Genomic DNA, 14,777 nt, shown 5'->3' on the forward strand with positions numbered 1-14,777 from the left:
TAGCTAAGATTTATCTGAGAGCCAGATGCAGTCATCAAAAGAGCCACATCTGGCTCAAAAGCTATAGGTTCCCTACCCCTGTTGTAGGGCCAAATGGTGGCAATTAATTACCAGTGATAGAAAAGGAGATACAATCTACCTTTTCGAGCATCATGTTACATTTATCTTAAACTGTCTAATATCTCTGAAATCCTTCCAGCTTCTGATGGCTTGGAGTATGAGCTGTACTCGTGGCGCTCTCTAGTGTCAGAAGGGAGAAAGCGAAATAATTAAGTCAATAGTTCCAATAAACGTATTCAAATGATGAATACATATATTAACTATGGGTGTTATTTTCATTTTTAGATTCCATGAAAATGCCAAATAATATATAAACACACACAATTCGCTTTGTTTGTTTGAATGGAAGAAAAAAAACAAAACGAGAGGTTTCGTAAACTTTTTATTTTCTTTTTTTATAAACTTTTATTTATAATATGCAACATTTACATACAAGCAAATAAATAATAATGATCAAAATATGTACAGAAACAGTACAAAAACAGAACAAAACAACGCCGGGGGTTGTAAACTCATCAAAGCAACTAAAGAAAAATGCTATATATATATATATATATATATATATATATATATATATATATGTATATACTGTATGTATATATATATATGTATATATATAAAGAAAAATGCTATATATATATATATATATATATATACATATATATGTATATATATATATATATATATATATAATTTTTCTTTATATATATGTATATATATATATATATATAGCATTTTTCTTTATATATATATATATATATACATATATATATATATATATATATATATATATATATATATATATATATACATATATATATATATATATATATATATATATATATATATATATATATATATATATATATATATATATATATATATATATATGTAAAGCCATAGGCTCACACAAGTTCTGTAAATAATACAAATTTGGAGCACAGCATCATAGTTTTCACAGTTTTTTGGTTGTTAGAGGTAGAAAGCGTTTCAAAGTAAAGTTGTAATTATTTTGTGGAATCTGAGCCGAGGATGTCGTTGTGGCTTGTGCAGCCCTTTGAGACACTCGTGATTTAGGGCTATATAAATAAACTTTGACTGATTGATTGATTGACTTTTTTAAAGGCAAAAAAAGCAGGTTGGGTATTGAGAAACTTACATTTATGAATATAAAACTTAGCCAATAGTATAATGAGGTTGCAAAGATAAAATTCCTTTTTAAAAATGTTTTCATACTGTGTAAATCCAAATAGGACATCTTTAAAACAAAGCACAAATTTGTTGGTTTCGTAAACTATCAGCAGGTGGCGCCAGACCACAAGATCACGGACGTGACGTCACAAGAGGAAATTGACTCTAACTCCAAATAGTCAGTAATTTAAACTTTCGTCTGTTCACTATACGAACTATATGAGAGACATATTCATATTGACCTCTTTCAAAATCACATAACAATCATTATTGAACGTGACGGGCTGGTCACTCCGGTGTACCTTGAATCAATTTAAGTGGACCCCGACTTAAACAAGTTGAAAAACGTATTCGGGTGTTAGCATTTAGTGGTCAATTGTACGGAATATGTACTGTACTGTACTGTGCAATCTACTAATAAAAGTTTCAATCAATCAAGTGTGTGGTGCGTCATAAACTCCAAAGCCGTAGGTGGCGGTATGCATCTTTAAACTCTCAATCCATCATTAGACCGAAGAAGAAGAACACATTTAATCACTAAAGCATATCAGCCAAAATGGCTGGGCGGAAATGGCTAGTGACAAACCGGATGACCACGCCACAATATTAGGTAGGATAGCTAACACAAGTAGCCTATAAATATTTCGGTTTTATAAAGTAAAATAAAGGTATTTTGGTTGAGACATGTGAGGTATTAGTTTAACAATATGTTGACAGTAGTTTTTGGTTTTAAATTGCTAAACACAACCAAACAACATGTCAGTGCACAATTCTTAAGACAACACTGTTTGCTAGGTGGTCAAGCTAACTCTTTTGGTTTACAGATCCTTACTCATCTTTATTCTCCTCTCCATGCTGGTCTGCTTGACATGAGGCCTCCCTTAAGGAGTGACTGACATGTTTAACAATTAAGGTAAGCAAGTATGTTTTTTTTTATAGAGCCACAGCTAGTATTCTGGACCATGTTGCATGTCGTGGCTCATTTACAAACAGAGGACTTCACCCTACTATACTCATGGCCTGAGTTCTTAATACCTGTTTTATACAGTATTTCATACTTGCCAACCTTGAGACCTCCGATTTCGGGAGGTGGGGGGAGTGGGGTGGGCGTGGTCGGGGTGGGACGGGGCGTGGTTGGGGCGTGGCTTAAAGGGGAGGAGTATATTTACAGCTAGAATTCACCAAGTCAAGTATTTCATATATATACAGGTAAAAGCCAGTAAATTTGAATATTTTGAAAAACTTGATTTATTTCAGTAATTGCATTCAAAAGGTGTAACTTGTACATTATATTTATTCATTGCACACAGACTGATGCATTCAAATGTTTATTTCATTTAATTTTGATGATTTGAAGTGGCAACAAATGAAAATCCAAAATTCCGTGTGTCACAAAATTAGAATATTACTTAAGGCTAATACAAAAAAGGGATTTTTAGAAATGTTGGCCAACCGAAAAGTATGAAAATGAAAAATATGAGCATGTACAATACTCAATACTTGGTTGGAGCTCCTTTTGCCTCAATTACTGCGTTAATGCGGTGTGGCATGGAGTCGATGAGTTTCTTTTTTTTTTTTTTTTTTTTTTGTGTCCTGTCCAGCTTCTCAGGCAAATCATATAGTTGATGTAGATGACCTTGTCGGCTGTTCAGATTTACTTTACAAAAGAGAAGTGTAGGATACTTCTCTTGTTGCCTTATTTGTATTTGACTTTATTAAATGTATTTATATTATCATTTAGTGCAGCCGGGCCGGAGCAGGAGGGGATAGAAAGAGAAAAAAAAAGAAGACAGAGGGGGAAATTGTGGGGACAAGAGGGGGATTAGACAGAGAGACAAAAACAACAACAGCAAACAACAACAACAACAACAATAGAGCAACATCAGCAAATATGACATGTACAAATATGATGGTAAAAGTAATAGCAAATAAGCAGTTAGCAAAAAATAATACAGAAATGACAATGAGCATTATTACACTACAAATGGATCAATACAAATACCAATAGAAATAGCGCTATTGATAATGAACAATACAAATAATTTACCTTTTATTATCAACAATACAGTTGTTTAAATGCAACAATACATATACGTAATGATAACTTGAGATACGAAAGAATGCAGAAAAATGGAGGGGGAGAAAGAGAAGCAACCTACATTAACCTTGTAGATTGTTATAGTAACAATAGGTTAAGCTTTGTCAGTGTGCCATGTGTTACACCCAGTTTACCCTAGGGCAACAACGTTAATATATGTTTGATGAAACGTGATAATGTGCACGAGTGTAAGTATGCATATGTACTTGTATATGTACAGAATGTGTATATGTGTTTGTACAATGAATGTATATGTACAGAATGTGTATATGTGTTTGTACAGTGAATGTATATGTACAGTATGTGTATGTTTGTATATTGAATGTCCGTGTGGATGTACGAACATTAGGTAGGTAAATATGTACTGTATTTGTGTATGTATGTGGGAGCGTAGGTACCTATGTACGTATGTGAGCATATGTGAATTTGCATGTACAATACATTCGACTCCCAGAGTGCGTGGGAGCCAGAGCACGGCCCCATCACCCCCGAGAGCCCAACCCACAACTGATGGTGGAAACTTTACACTAGACTTCAGGCAACGTGGATCCTGTGCCTCTCCTGTCTTCCTCCAGACTCTGGGACCTCGATTTCCAAAGGAAATGCAAAATTTGCATGGTTGGGTGATGGTTTGGGGTGCCATGTCATCTGCTGGTGTCGGTCCACTCTGTTTCCTGAGATCCAGGGTCAACGCAGCCGTCTACCAGCAAGTTTTAGAGCACTTCATGCTTCCTGCTGCTGACCTGCTCTATGGAGATGGAGATTTCAAGTTCCAACAGGACTTGGCGCCTGCACACAGCGCAAAATCTACCCGTGCCTGGTTTAGGGACCATGGTATTTCTGTTCTAAATTGGCCCACCAACTCCCCTGACCTTAGCCCCATAGAAAATCTGTGGGGTATTGTGAAAAGGAAGATGCAGAATGCCAGACCCAAAAACGCAGAAGAGTTGAAGGCCACTATCAGAGCAACCTGGGCTCTCATAACACCTGAGCAGTGCCAGAAACTCATCGACTCCATGCCACGCCGCATTAACGCAGTAATTGAGGCAAAAGGAGCTCCAACCAAGTATTGAGTATTGTACATGCTCATATTTTTCATTTTCATACTTTTCAGTTGGCCAACATTTCTAAAAATCCCTTTTTTGTATTAGCCTTAAGTAATATTCTAATTTTGTGACACACGGAATTTTGGATTTTCATTTGTTGCCACTTCAAATCATCAAAATTAAATGAAATAAACATTTGAATGCATCAGTCTGTGTGCAATGAATAAATATAATGTACAAGTTACACCTTTTGAATGCAATTACTGAAATAAATCAAGTTTTTCAAAATATTCAAATTTACTGGCTTTTACCTGTATATATAGATATACATATATATAGATATATATAGATGTATCTATATATATAAGAAATACTTGACGTTCAGTGAATTCTAGCTATATATATATATATATATGTATATATATATGTATTTTATTATATATATATATATTTATTTTATTTTATATATATATATATATATATATAAATACTTGAATTTCAGTGTTCATTTATGATGATGCATTGCTGTGTGGCACGCACAAAAGTGCTTTCATCAAATGCACTAGATGGCAGTATTGTCCTGTTTAAGAGTGTCACAACATTGCTGTTTACGGCAGACGAACTGCTTTATGGTATACAAAAACGTGACTGCTGTTGTTGAGTGTTGTTGCCACGCTGGGAGGATGTTAATGAAACTGCCTAACAATAAACCCACATAAGAAACCAAGAACTCGCCCTCCATCATTCTACAGTTATAACGTTATTGGGCAGGTATGCTGTTTATGTTGTGGGTTAGCTGGACTCAGGTCCATGAGGACCTGAGTCCGCCTGAATTTCGGGAGATTTTCGGAAGAAAATTTGTCCCGGGAGGTTTTCGGGAGAGGCTTTGAATTTCGGGAGTCTCCCGGAAAATCCGGGAGGGTTGGCAAGTATGCAGTATTTATATGACAACATTATGTCTATCTGTCAGCCCACTGACTTTCGAGAGTAATTGAAATCCCCACGAAACTAGAAATGTATAATTCTGATGAAGCTGACTCGACAAAACAAACAGTCCAGTTGCGATCGATTGAATGCCCTGACAATACAATGACCTGGATTAAATGGAACACCCATAGACATAGAAATGTCTAATTGTAGACCATCACAATGTATCTATCTGGGCCATACTTGCCAACCCTCCCGATTTTCCCGGAAGACTCACGAATTTCAGTGCCCCTCCCGAAAATCTCCCGGGGAAACCATTCCTGATTTCCACCCGGACAACAATATTGGGGACTAGCCTTTAAGGCACTGCCTTTAGTGTCCTCTACATCCTGTCGTCACGTCCGCTTTTCCTCCATACAAACAGCGTGCCGGCCCAGTCACATAATATGTACGGCTTCTATACACACCAGTGTTGGGTTAGTTACTGAAAACCAGTAACTAGTTACAGTTACTAGTTACTTTATTTCAAAAGTAACATGTGAGGTGAGTGACGTCAGTGAGTGAATGGGCGAGAGAAATGAGGGACCGGCAACAGTGAGTGCGTGCAGGTGCTCTAGCTTGGTGGATGGCTGCGTCCAATAAAGTCACAAAGTTGCAACAAACCGCCGGGTCGTCATTCACCCTCAGCTGTAAAGTGAAGGTTGTTAGCCCCGAAGTACATAGGCCCTGGAGGAACGTCTCCCTGCGCCCCTCAACTACGGTCTGGGAGCCCCCCCCCTTCCCCTCCCACACAAAGCACGCCTCTTCTTTTCCACCGCGGCGCTGCAATAAAACACACTCAGATCTTCTGTTTCTAGCCGATACTGCGTTATTTTACGTTATTTTTTATGTAGTAACGCATCATTGTAACGCGTTAGTCCCCAACACTGATACACACACACACAAGTGAATGCAAATCATACTTGATCAACAGCCATACAGGTCACACTGAGGGTGGCCGTATAAACAACTTTTAACACTGTTACAAATATGCGCCACACTGAACCCACACCAAACAAGAATGAAAAAACACATTTCGGGAGAACATCCGCACCGTAACACAACATAAACACAACAGAATAAATACCCAGAACCCCTTGCAGTACTAACTCTTCCGGGACGCTACAATATACACCCCCCGCTACCACCAATCACCGCCCCCCACCCAAACCCCCACCCTCATCTCCCGAATTCTTAGGTCTCAAGGTTTGTAAGTATGATCTGGGCATCCTCAAATTGCGTATGATGCTTCGCAGAAGTCCTAGCTCGTCATTAGCTTTGTCATTTTAAATATCTCATCTGCAGCAGTGATTTTGACACAGTAAAACTTACAAAAAACCAAACACTTTTAAATAATTTAATTACTGATTTGCACCAAACTCTGTAGTGGGGTGTTAAGTTAAAGTTAAAGTAACAATCATTGTCACACACACATTAGGTGTGGTGAAATTTGTCCTCTGCATTTGACCCATTCCCTTGTTCATGTTGTTCCATGTATCAATTTAAGTGGACCCCGACTTAAACAAGTTGAAAAACGTATTCGGGTGTTACCATTTAGTGGTCAATTGTACAGAATATGTACTTCACTGTGCAATCTACTAATAAAAGTTTCAATCAATCAAAACCCCCTGAGAGGTGAGGGGAGAAGTTAGCAGCTGCAGTGGCCACGCCCGGGAATCATTTTGGTGATTTAACCCCCAATCCCAACCCTTGATGCTGAGTGCCAAGCAGGGAGGTAATGGGTCCCATTTTTATAGTCTTTGGTCTGACTCGGCCGGGGTTTGAACTCACGACCTACCGATCTCAGGGCGGACACTCTAACCACTAGGCCACTGAGTAGGTAAATGAAAACAAATATGTTTAGAAATCCAAATGAACTGCATGAGTATGAATATGCTTTCATATTAGTCCCTCCAAAAAGTGTCCAATAAGCCAAAAATATGTTGCTAGATTTGTTGCTAGTCGCTCTTTTCGATAAAGACAATCTAGACGGGTCTTATTATGAGGGAAGGATATTGTTAACGTTTTAACTAGTACCAAATCGGTGCCGATGCTTAAACGGTGCCTGAATCGGTACCAAATCAACCAAAAACATGCAGATTATTGTGGTGAACACTAGAACCATGTCTGTCACCCAGTAAGCCTCAGGTGGGGGTGTAGATCATTATAAGTTCAGGTGACCCCGACATAATGATAAACAATGAATCCTTGACAGTAATTCTCAATGGGGTGTGTGTATTTATGTATGTATGCATGTATGTATATATGTATGTATGTGTGTATGTATGTGTGTATATATATATATATATATATACGTATATATATATATATATACAGTATTTTTTTAAGTCGCTTCGGAGTATACTTCGCACCGGCCGAAAATGCACAATAAAGAAGAAAAAAAACATATATACGTCGCACTGGAGTATAAGTCGCATTTTTGGGGGAAATTTATTTGATAAAATCCAACACCAACAATAGACATTTGAAAGGCAATTTAAAATAAATAAAGAATAGTGAACAACAGGCTGAATAAGTGTACGTTATATGATGCACAAATAACCCAACTGAGAACGTGCCTGGTATGTTAATCAACACATCATGGCAAGAGTCATTCAAATAACTATAACATATAGAACATGCTTTACGTTTACCAAACAATCTGTCACTCCTAATCGCTAAATCCGATGAAATCTTCTCCCTCGGTGTCGCTCCTGGTATGCGCTTCGCTAGCGTCCATTCTTCCTGCTGCTCGATCGCCGTTTTCTGCTGCATATTTCACTACGTCCAGCGTGTAATCTGCAGTATATGATTTCCTTTTCGGTGCCATTTTAGTTCAGTCCTTCTCAGTTTTTATAAGTTACCGCGATTGTTGATGTGATCCATTTTAATAGCTACGGCAGTAGCGTATAGCATATAGCAGTTAGCATTTCAAAACCCACAATGCACTTCTGCCATGACCCACCGCCGCCGAATTCTTATTGGTTGGCATGTGAGTGACGATTGCTGACGTGTGTGTGACGATTGCGGACATTTGCTTCGTCGCTCACACGAATGAGATAAATAATATTATTTGATATTTTACGGTAATATGTTAATAATTTCACACATAAGTTGCTCCGGAGTATACGTCGCACCCACGGCCAAATTATGAAAAAAACTGCGACTTATATTCCGAAAAATACGGTGTATATATATATATATATATATATATATATATATATACATATCCATGATTTTTTACTTTTTTGGATCGATAAAGAATCGTTACAAATAAGAGTCGCGATTCATTCAAAAATCTATTTCTTTTGACACCCCTAATAGTATAGTGCCACTAATAGCTAACTGGAAACCGCCACACTAATCACTCGCTGACAACTGGCACTCTGATTGCTAGCTGACAACTGGCGCGCTGATTGCTAGCTGACAACTGGCGTGCTGACCGCTCGCTGACAACGAGCAACTGCAGCAGTAATTGCTAGCAAGCAAATAAAGCGCTAATCCCAAGGTCTCCTAATTGCTAACATTAATAAAATATCAGATTTATTCATGTTTTTAATTTAAAACTGCAATGTATAGCAGTTATATAGTATAGGGACGGCGTGGCGCAGTGGAAGAATGGTCATGCGCGACCCGAGGGTCCCTGGTTCAATCCCCACCTAGTACCAACCTCGTCATGTCCGTTGTGTCCTGAGCAAGACACTTCACCCTTGCTCCTGATGGGTGCTGGTTAGCGCCTTGCATGGCAGCTCCCTCCATCAGTGTGTGAATGTGTGTGTGAATGGGTAAATGTGGAAGTAGTGTCAAAGCGCTTTGAGTACCTTGAAGGTAGAAAAGCGCTATACAAGTACAACCCATTTATCATTTATTTATAGCGAGTAGGGTGTCCGTGCCACTGCTATCAATAAAGTATACATATTATTATTGATCCAACACTACAGTGTGTTGGATCAATAATAATATGTATTTAAAGACAATAAAATTTGTGGATAAATTGCGTGTACCGCCGTGGACCCCCTGTTGAACACCTCTTACCATGAATCGATTAACGTGGACCCCGACTTAAACAAGTTGGAAAAACTTATTCAGGTGTTACCATTTAGTGGTCAATTGGACGGAATATGTACTGTACTGTACAATCTACTAATAAAAGTCTCAACCAATCAATCAAAAAACCTAGACCACAAGGAAGTGTTAAATGTTGATTAGAGTCATCATAGGTCCCCTTTATGAAGCAGAGTAACAGTGCCATCTACTGTATGGAATTGGAATGACAAGCTGCATTCAGAGCAAGGTTGTAACAGGCATCGCGCCAAATCTAGTTGAGACAGTCCAAATTTATTATCACAAATCAATTAATTTATGGTAAATTCTGTAGTATAAATACAATACTGTTTGTATATTGGGTATCATGAAAAAAATATATATATTACTATTCAGTTAATTTTTTGTGTGTTTGTTTGTGTTATTTAGGACTCTTCACAATCCGATGCTAATTAAGTTTACTTTGCAATGAAAGAGAGTATCTGCCTTAAGTAAAACCTGACAGCCTAAATGCAGAACATGCCTTTAGGTATTTCCCGACAATGTCCGCAATGTGATGTCTTCTATATTTGCAGGTAACACAAATAACCATGTGACGGAATGCAAATGCATGTCGTGTTTATAAGTCACATTTCCCAAGTGCTCATTGCGTGTTGGCCCTGCGCTGGTGTATGAACGTGTCCATCCATCTGTGCTCTTCCCCACTATGACTTTGTCTCTCCTCTGAAGGCTTTCCAGACGCCTTGTGGTTTGATGTGTTTTTGTTTCTAATGAGCCAATTTCTCTTGTGTTTCACTCCCCTCAGGGAGCACCGTGTAGCTAATAGAACCAGTCTAAAATATAGTCACCGCAGTGGGAGAGATAGATGCTAACAAACAGAGATGCATAGAGTAGCCAACAATTGTGAAGTGAATTATATTTATATATCGCTTATCTCTAGTGACTCAATGCGCTTTACATTGTGAAACCCAATATCTAAGTTACATTTAAACCAGTGTGGGTGGCACTGGGAGCAGGTGGGTAAAGTGTCTTGCCCAAGGACACAACGGCAGAGACTAGGATGGCGGAAGCGGGAATCGAACCTGGAACCCTCAAGTTGCTGGCACGGCCACTTTACCAACCGAGCTATGCCGCCCCATTGTACACAAAGTAAGAGTATTGTTACTTTACAAAAGTAATATCAATCAAAAGTAAAAAGTAGTCATCCAAATGATTATCGTATTTTTCGGAGTATAAGTCGCACCGGAGTATAAGTCGCACCTGCCGAAAATGCATAATAAAAAAGGAAAAAAACATATATAAGTCGCACTGGAGCCCGGCCAAACTATGAAAAAAAACTGCGACTTATAGTCCGAAAAATACGGTACTTGAGTTTAGTAAAACAACTGCTTAAGTACTGAGTGACTGGTGAGTAACTTCTGATTTATTTAGTCAATTTTAATGGTACTTGCACCACAACCGTGCATGTGCGTGACAGACAGAGATCCTACTACAGCATGTACTACAAAAATATTGCCATTTAATCGTCCCTCGTGATGTTATATACAGGCATGTGAAATGTCCGTGAAAACGTGGAAATCCTTGTTTTTGAACATTAATTTTGGAGTGAAAACGTCATTTTACGTTTACGATCTAAACAATTTGTAAGTACTCGCTGTTCCTCTTCCTAACTGCAGTAAGCTGCAGGACAGGGAGACGATCAGGCACACCGAAACAAGCTTGCTAGTTAGCATGATCTAGCCCAGTGGTTCTTAACCTGGGTTCAATCGAACCCTAGGGGTTCGGTGAGTCGGCCTCAGGGGTTCGGCGGAGCCTCCGCCGCGGAGGTCAAGACACACACTCATCGTGTAAATAAAAACTTCTCCCTATCGCCGTATTATGGATACCCCCAAACAATGTTTCCTCTAATTTTCCATCTGATTTGCAGGTGTGTAATTTGTTGTGTGTTTATGTGTTGGTTTTGTTCTTTGAACAAAGTGATGTTCATGCACGGTTCATTTTGTGCACCAGTAAAAAAAACATATAAGTTTGTCTTGTATTTGAAATGTTTTTTTAATTTATTTTTCACTAAAGGGTTCGGAGAATGTGCATATGAAATTGGTGGGGTTCGGTACCTCCAATAAGGTTAAGAACCACTGATCTAGCCAGCGGCGAGGCCATGCGTTTCTCACCTAACCCTTCAGTGATGTCCTACTTAGTTCGACTTCACCTCTCAAAATACCGTAATGTGTGTCACCACATGGACACGGCTGGAGATACTATACAGTAACACACTTGCACGCTACTGGGAATTTAATCCCCTCAACAGTGTACAAAAGGGTCTATTTTTCGGAGCATTTAACATTCAATTAACCCGCTTCAGCAATTAAAACATATCTTACGTGGTACTGTCAAAATTTAAAGAATTGTATAAAACAAATGAAACATGAAAAAATAAAGAAATAAAATATTTGAACTCACAATTTGTATAAGCCAGTGGTACCGTCGTAGTCGGTTGATTCGTGTGAAAGTGGCGAGCAAACCATTTCGCCGCCGGTGTTGTGCCAAAATGCGATTGCCTGCCAAAAATTGATTTCCTTCGCAGAAGCGCGTATCGCTCGCTAAACCTGCATTATGCTTGGCTTCGTCTGTCCACAGTGGATTACTAGGTGTAAGACAAACACTTTATCTTCGTGGTTGTTGTACCAGTGAGTTTTCTGTGGCTTTCTATTGCTCGTATGGTTCCGGTGCCACTTCCTGTTTTTGCAACTTGTGATTGGATCACAGCGTAAGGCCAGCTAGAAGGCCTTACTGACAACAACTCGTGATCTGATTGGCTATCGCGATTGTCTATCAACTCTATGTGTCCGTTGACTTACAGTGCACAGACGCCCGCATTGTTGATTCTGAAGGCTCCGGGCAGATTTGGTACAGCATGGCAACATAAGCTAGCTGAATTCTGATTGGATACAAACTCTAACCTAAAAACAACAGCATTGGAAGGAGCATAATATGACATGAAGAGAATATGAATACTTTTAGATATTTAGGGAAAGTAAATTAAAATGTACTTTTATCTTTAATTATAATCATGATTTCTGGTTATGTTAGGCTAGCAGAGAAGGCCTTGCTGGCCCTAATGGCCCACCACTGGATCCAGCTAGCTTACTTGTTGTTGCCTCTGTTCGCTCTCCGAGCCACAACGTTGACAGCTGTCTACTTTGCTGCTAATCATATTTGGATGATTACAATCCCAAACACTGTTAGTTCTAAAACAGTTGTAGTTCTAGAGCAGTGGTTCTTAACCTGAGTTCGATCGAACCCTAGGGGTTCGGTGAGTCGGGCTCAGGGGTTCGGTGGAGGTCAAGACACACCCGACTCATCGTGTAAATAAAAACTTCTCCCTATCGGCGTATTGCGGATACGGCAACAGCAGAAGTCACACTGATTTGCAGGTGTGTCATTTGTTGTGAGTTTATGCACTGTTGGTTTTGTTCTTTGAACAAGGTGATGTTCATGCACGGTTCATTTTGTGCACCAGTAAAAAAACATGGTATCACTTTAGTATGGGGAACATATTCACCATTAATTAGTTGCTTATTAACATGCAAATTAGTAACATATTAGACTAGTCATTATTAAGTACTTATTAATGCTAAACCAAATAACTCTAAATTAAGTCTGTTACTTAGAATATGTTCCCCTAGTGTTCAAAAAACTCTAAATTAAGTCTTTGTTACTTATTACTATTGTTCCCCATACTAAAGTGTTACCAAAAACATATAACTTTATCTTGAATTGGAAAAAAAAAAACATTTTATTTTTCACTAAAGAAGGGTTTGGTGAATGCGCTTATGAAACTGGTGGGGTTCGGTACCTCAAACAAGGTTAAGAACCAATGTTCTAGAGTGTTTACTAGTAGCCAGCAAGAAGGTATATTTATGATGTGACGGATGTAAACCGAAGTCACAAAACAGGAAGTATATTACCCGAGGGGACGTGGCTACAAGATAGTGTTGCCAAATTGGAAACTTTTTCTGAATTCTTTGCATGCATGTTATACAATTTTACATTACTTTTTCAATTATAATAATGTTAGTAAATTATCTACTACAAAAATTATGTGGAACATTACATGGGGCATGTAAGTGTCAAGACAGCCAAGAGAGGTTAGTAGATGAGAATAAATCTACTGTAAAGGTAAAATATAATGTAGAAATGCACCCAGGCCTTTCAAAATGTTCTTTCGGGGCTTGCGTGGCAGCACTTTGTGCCGATTTTCTTTGTTTTTAACGTCAGTTTTTCTCTTTTTTTTCCTCAAAGGATGCTCAAATGCCCGTATATAAACGAGCTAATGTCAGCATATCCACAGCTAAAATGTAAACATCTACAACTTACCGCAATATATTTTCTCAGGTTTTAAGTGGAATTCATGTAGGCTGAAATGTGAACATCTCTACTGACACAGATGAATGACAGCGTATTATATAACTTTTACGTTTGTAAAGTAAGAATTGGCATCGCCTCGTGTCTGACGCCATGTCACTTTTTAGAATGTGTAGTTTAATAAGTGCGGTCATGTGACTGCCAGGCTGTATTTAATTGGTGAAATGGAGTAAAAACGCCACTAGTGTTTACGGTTGGATTGGTGAAACAGAATGGAAGACCATCCATCCATCCATCCATTTTCGACTGATTGTCCCTCTCGGGTCGCAAGGGTGGCTGGAGCCTATCCCAGCTGCATTCGGGCAAATGGCGGGGTACACCCTGGACAAGTCGCCACCTCATCTCAGGGCCAACACAGGCAGACAACATTCACATACCAGGGCCAATTTAGTGTTGCCAATCAACCTATACCCAGGTGCATGTCTTTGGAGGTCGGAGGGAACCCACGCAGTCATGGGGTGAACATGCAAACTCCACACAGAAAAACCTCGAGCCCGAGGATCAAACCCAGGACCTTATTGTGAGGCACACGCACTAATCCCTGTTCCAGCATGCTGCCCTTCCAATAGAAGACGTCTCTCCAAAATAATAAATTTTCGCAAGCAGTAATCAATAGATTATAAATAAATATCATAATGATATAAATAAATGTACCGATCGGAACGAAACTCAATGTAACTGAGTAGAACTAGCAAATCTTGTTGACAAAAATACTTAAGTAAAAGTAAACAGTATGCTGCAATTTATCCAAAAAGTTAGTTAAATAAATGTAGCACATTACTACCCACCTCCAGCTAAAAAAACAACTATTTTCCAGAATGTGTTTATGGCAGTTTGTGACAGCGTATTATTTTTCTGTCAATTAGACTGTAGTTATTCAAAAGCTATTTGCAACTGCAGTGGAAAATGTATGCCATCTCCTGGGGCCTTACTCTGTGAGTGTGTAA

The 14,777-nt window shown here is 38.7% G+C and overlaps 1 protein-coding gene across 1 annotated transcript in view; it reads left to right on the forward strand.

The window, feature by feature from the left end:
• The first annotated feature begins 1,816 nt into the window (after positions 1–1,816).
• The window catches only part of sulf2a (sulfatase 2a), a 184,757-nt gene continuing 171,796 nt past the window's right edge, over positions 1,817–14,777 (forward strand). Inside the window, exons 1-2 of the mRNA XM_061923865.2 lie at positions 1,817–1,861; positions 2,076–2,164. The gene's annotated coding sequence lies outside the window, so the exon portion shown is untranslated. The remainder of the gene's footprint in view (positions 1,862–2,075; positions 2,165–14,777) is intronic.

This window comes from Nerophis lumbriciformis, linkage group LG28, assembly GCF_033978685.3.
Source record: "Nerophis lumbriciformis linkage group LG28, RoL_Nlum_v2.1, whole genome shotgun sequence".
NCBI lineage: Eukaryota > Metazoa > Chordata > Actinopteri > Syngnathiformes > Syngnathidae > Nerophis > Nerophis lumbriciformis.